Source organism: Monopterus albus, unplaced genomic scaffold (assembly GCF_001952655.1).
Source record: "Monopterus albus unplaced genomic scaffold, M_albus_1.0 scaffold444.1, whole genome shotgun sequence".
Taxonomy (NCBI): domain Eukaryota; kingdom Metazoa; phylum Chordata; class Actinopteri; order Synbranchiformes; family Synbranchidae; genus Monopterus; species Monopterus albus.
Genome location: NW_018128324.1, coordinates 114,494 through 120,713, shown reverse-complemented (window position 1 = coordinate 120,713; position 6,220 = coordinate 114,494).

Below are 6,220 nucleotides of genomic sequence, written 5' to 3'. Positions count from 1 at the left end.
GGAAGATTTTTTTGCTGGGAGTTTGCATGTCTGCATGCTCACACATTTACAATCAGCAAAGCATTCTGGGTCACTACAGGAAGCAGGGACGGTCTTAGTTAGAAGTTATGATCCCAGCATCAGGCAGGCAGTGATATATTTAACATCTTCAGGTAGGATTCTAAGTGGTGCCCACAGCTTCCTTTGTCATAAAGGCAGTAGAGCATGAAACTAATCAGACCTCTCAGACTGGGAAGTGAGAACTGCAGCAATTTTAGCTAAACATAGTTCAACTGGTGCATTTTAACACAACAGTCCTATGGTAAGTACTTCATGAAGGTTATAATGTTCAGTTTTTGTAGAGAGGTGTTGAGTCCACTATGTGGCAATTTGGGAGGCTGCAGCTTGTTGTACTGGCATGTTTCTAATATTTTGTTAACCCTGTTTCTGTTAGTAAGGGCTATACTAAACAGCAGCTTTCGGTATTGTGCCCTAAAAAGGCAAACAGCAGTAACTGCAGCTAACTGAAGTTAAAACAAGGCTGGCTGGATGAACTGTACCACATGGACACACCTTCATTTGGACTTACTTTGCACAAAATACAAATTAAAACTGAGACCAGAATACAACTGATTGGCATTTATTTTGTCATGTCAAAGAAACACAAGCTGCAATATAAAACTCCAGTTAAAGCTAATGATAGCCACAGCTAGCATTAGCTAAAGATACATTTACTCACTTTTGCCCCTAATTGTTTCCTAAAATTTGACAAATATCCATTTTGTTGAACATCTTGTGATTACATTTTGTTACTGCATTTTGGTTTTATAGGACACCATGCAGCCCCATATTCTACATGCTTAAAGATGATTCAACACCTCAGAAATGGTCTTAAAGAAATGGAACATGTTCACCTCCTTCAAAGAAGGATTTACTGGAGGACCAATAGGCAGTTGTCTGCTTTTTTTTTTTTTAATCCAGCACCAAACATTAAACTTCAGCAACAGTGGAAAGGAAAAAAAATTGTATTTCCTAGAACGCTGGAACAAAATGACTGCTGTTTTTATGAAAATCACCACAAGCAGCAACTTCCCAGTGTGTAAAGGGCTTGAAGAGGTGGAACCTCTGTGATGGCTGCAGGTCTTTATCAGTCTTGTTTAGTGGTGAGTTCAGTCGCACCAGGAGGGAAAACCCTGGTGTTATACTTTGTTAAAACCTTCTGCCACATTGTGACCAGTGAGGTTATAGGAAGTGTTTTCACCTTTGACCTCACTGATTGGGATGTGGCCAAAAATATTGCAGGCATATGTATGTGCTTGAGAGTTTCAGGTGAGGTGAAAGAGAGGAGTCCAGCAGCAGGTCTGTCTCTGTGATTTGATGTGAACTAAGAGACACGAGCATCCCCCCCTCCCCCCTTCCCGATTCTCTTTGGCTGCTTTGTGTTTTAACAGGATAGCTTTGCTTGTCTCTGTAGGTGCAGGTCAGATTTTTTGGGGAAAGGTTTGTCTTTTGAAGTGGCTACCAGTGAGTGACATTTTATTGTTAGCATTCCTCATTCAAGTGAATTGGATTCAAAATCCACAAATTGCATTTTGCCAAAAGAATTCTAATCACCAGGTTTGCGTATTTGGCGATGAGGAAGGCCATTAATATGGCCGAAAGCAGAAAGAGCACTTTGTGATAAGAATTTTATGTCACACTGGTATTTTTGAAGTCAAGAATGATCCCTCAGGCTCAACACAGAATGGCAGGTCAGCTTTCATCTTCCAGCTGCCTGTTTGCTTTTTAGTGACAGATTCTATTCCTATCTACTATAAAATATTTTCCTGCCATATTTCCTACATCAGGCTGTTAACATGCACCCCCCCCCATGTTTAGTCTAGCTCCTCGTGAGAGAAAAGCAGCTGTATCTCCATGTGGTAGGGTTGATTACTCGTTAGGGTCAGTTATGCTTCCATTATTTACTGCCACTAACATTATTAGTGCACTGATCCAACTCACTCCTGTCATCATCATCATACTTACCTGCGCTCTGTTCCTCATGCCTGCCTGCCTGAGCCACTCTGTTCCTCATGCCTGCCTGAGCCCTCATACAGTCGCATGTTTTTAATGTCGTCATTGTCTTACAAACATGGTCCGGCTTTAATGGTGTGCCTGCAGCTGTGGATGAGTTGTGTCGAATGCTGTTTCGTCATGTTGTTATAATGAATGTCCAGCATGAGAATGTTTGTTGAATTTGTCCCGAACAACAGCTGGTAAAATCAGAGCTACTTGTTAGGCAGAGAGCAGGTCTATCAGATGAAAGCAGGACCTCTGTTCCCCTCTCCTTCCTTTTTCTTTCTTCTCCCATCTTTTCCCTCCTTTTCTTCCCGCATTGTAATTCCACCAGTCAACCAGCAGATGGCAGTCGCCCTTCACTCAACCAGCGCTCAGCTCTGGCTGGACTGAGCCACTCTTATCGACACCAAACAAGAAAGAGTCCCAGTATGATTGCGGTCAGACCCTGCGTTAAAACCTGTGTAACTTGGCGGGATTTTTCCACTTTTGTGTATCTGATTGACTCACTTCATCCCCCATCAGCCACCTGGGCTGAGCCCTTGCCTCCTTGGAGGGGGGGTGCTCTCAACTGCATCTGCATTAGAAGTTTCCCCCATTTGATCAGTTTTATTTGTGAATGTGACAACACGCACGTATGAACAACATGTACTCACATGTATGGAAAGCCAAATGTGTCAAACATGGGATTCGAAGTGTTTGGCTGTCTGTACACATTGACTTGTAAACATGTCAGTGTTACATGTGTGATGCTAGTTTTTACCATTGAATGATTTGTACATGTTACATCTTTGTCATGCTGAATGTGTTTCCATGGTGATTGTTTTTAGGTTTGTGTGGTGGACCCTCGTCAAAGTTTGAATTGAACTGATGCACTTTGCCCTGAATTTCTCCAGCATTTGAATCAGATTAAATGAATGAGTGAATAAATGAACGAATGTCTGTTTGCTCATAGAGGTGTGAACTTTACAAATGACCACTGTGGAGCAGCAGCAAACAAAAGCAGCTCTAGTAATTTTCTCTTCATGGATGGTTTTTATACTACTTTTGCAATGACTGCTTTTTTTGTTTTTGCATGTTTTCTAGATTCTTTGAATGGATTTGTTTTTGTTCTTTAATCACTCACTGTATTTGTTCAGTACACAAACAATGACAAATTTAACAAAGTTTGGCTTCTTGTTGATGTTTAAGAGAACTGCCACTAACGTTTCTTCTCGTATCATGGGTTTCTGAACAGCAGGTGGCAGCGCCTTAGTTGTAATCTGTGTTTATTCAATGAAGCTGTGAAATGTACAGAATGATGCTGTAGATGTTACTTGAACTTGGCCCAGTCACCCTACTTCACATTTTTCTCTGCCTGTAACTGTTTTGCAGTTTAGTGTTTAGTATTGCTCTTTACCAACATCGGAGGGATTAGTGAGAGACACAAACGTTAACGTCAAAGCAGCAGAGCCTGAAAACTCCTCACATTAAGTCCCTAATCTGGCTCAAACTCTTAAAATGCTGGATACAACTTTATCCATAATGCAACTAAAGTGTCTTTCATTGCAGCCTTTTTGCCTGGTAAATGCCCACATCTTTCAGAGCTCCTCTAGAGCCAAGGAAGATGTTGTACAACTTTTTTCTCAGTTGAAGTAAACTGAACTTGATGAGTGAAATTGGCAGAGTGACAGGTTGGATTTAAGCTCCTTTGGGATGCAAAATGGCACAAATGAAATTAATCAGTTTCTGTAGTGTTGTCAGTTTTTGCTTTTTTTCTGATGCCTTGTATACAAAGATCAATCCATTCTTTTTGTTTTGTGTACATATCTGATGTCGTGGGGCTGCAGCTAAACATTATTTTCAGTATCATTTAATCTGAAAGTTCTTCAGTTCAGGGAATCACAAGCCGCACTATTTGTGATTCCCTGAACCGAAATATGTTTTGGGCCCTTTTGTTTTGACATGCAGCGTTTTGACATGTACGTTTTGTTCCAGTGATTAAACAGTTGCTGTTGAATCCCATTTTTGTATTTAAACAATTCGGTCTACAGTTAATTATAAATTAATACCTTCATTGTTTTTTAAAGATAATGCCTGTTGCTAGTTTTGAGCGCCCAACAGGAGACTTCCAATCACGGGTTTTGTTCAGGAAAGGGTTCAAAACTCAAACTCAATTTACAGTGATTCTAAACTGAGAAAAGCAGCGGCGACTCTTTTTTGGGATGAAGTATCAAGTGAATGTTTATTTTTGCTTTATTAATGATTAAATGTCAGAATATACATTTTATTTTGAGCTCTAAAATCAATGCCCTAGCTGTTTATAAATGGTACCCTCAGCCATAAGCAGACAGGATAACCCTCTGATGCTGAGACGATAAGTAGGACTCACTACATTTTTTTTTATGCTAAATGAGTGTTTATAGCTGTCTGCAGAACATCTTAAACTCAGTATATCATACAGACAGACTGTACACTCCAAATTTGACAGTGACCTCCTGAAATGTCTCTGTTCAGGTTGTTTTGTTGTTTGGAGTATACAGTCCCTTTAATCAGAGCTGTTGACCAGGAATATACTGATATAGCAGCTTTACGGAGAAAACTAAAGTATCCCAGTAACAGTGTACTTTTTACCTTCATATATATATATAGATATAGAAAAGCTGTGAGCCTATAAAAGCCACTGTGTTAATCTTAATATTATGCAAACGTACATAACTCAGCTTTGATATAAATATGATCCAGTCTGCAGTAAATTCTTGTACAAACAGTTCTTTACTTGCCAAGCTACTGTGAGTGTGGTGCTGTTCACCCAGCCGAAGCCAGACGTGTCCTCCTCTGCATCCTCTTTTGAAACTGATCATCATAAATGTCCAGTGGAAACTTTGTACCTCTGACGACAGTGCACAGATGAAATCTTATCACCCAGTAACAGTAAAACAGCAGGTGCAAGGTGTTTCTGCAGGACATTAAACCCATGTAAAAACATTTCTACCATGTTTTATAAGTTGTAACGAATGGCAGTACTTCTATTTCCTTATTGTGCACATTTTTTTTTTACTTTGAATGTTGTCAGACACTTTGTAAACAAATGCTTTTTCTTCTTTCAAGATATTGTTTTAATAAAATAAGCAGCAGCAAAAAAAAGTCGATGTGATTCTGTGATGCTCTATCAACTGCAGGAAAAAGAAAAGCAACGTCTGCTAATGAAGCAGTAATGATCTGTAACTGCAGACTTTGGCAGAATGGACTGCTGAGTGACCTTTAGTTTAATAGTGACGGGCCTTTTTTCTTCTGAAATAATCACCTACGTTAGGCGGAATTAAACGACCTCTGTCTGCATCGCCTTTTGTTCAGATCGACCAAATGTTAAGCATAAAAGCATTTAACCAAGATGTGAATTTGTAATTGTACTGTTACACATGCAAACATTTAGTATATCACAAAACTGCCATGCTCCACAGATACAATTTTATTAAATCTTACTGCAGTAGTTCATAATATTTTAAAGACTAAAATTCATCTGTTTTTTACAGTCACTGTTCTACAGAAATTATGTACAGCTTTAACATAATGCTTCACATATGTACAGGTCATTTTATAATCACTTCCTGTGATTTTTAAGGGCAAAAAAAAAAAAAAAACTGGTAAAGAGACTACAACTACATTTTCACATGTACAGAAAGTTTGGATTTTGAATTTGCTACAGATTTTCTGCTCCTGTGTAAATGCAGTTTAAAGAGTTACAACTGATAACCTGCCATCTACTGATAAGGAAAAAACCTTGCTAATATTACAATGCATTTATATACTGTATATTTAAACAAGCAGTTTTTTTCTCCTGCTTGTTTTACCAGCAACAAACATCAGGTGGTTTTCTATCAAATGAGCCAAAAGTATATCTAGATGATACAGACCTATGGGCTCTGTAGAAGAACGTCTATTCTTTACTCATTTCTGCCTGTTTAACTGTTTTGTGCCCTGACCTTTTAAACCCATTAATTAAGGTACACTAACATCATAAAATGGGGAACTTTCATTGTCCTAGTTTGACGGAAACCTGTGGTCCGTAACAGCTCCTCATTTCAGCAAAAATGAGGTGAGTAAAAATCACAGTTATGGTTTTTATAATACAGAAAAACACATTCTTTAATGGATTTACACAATAACACAGGTCTTGGACTGAATTATGTCAAAACTGTTTTGT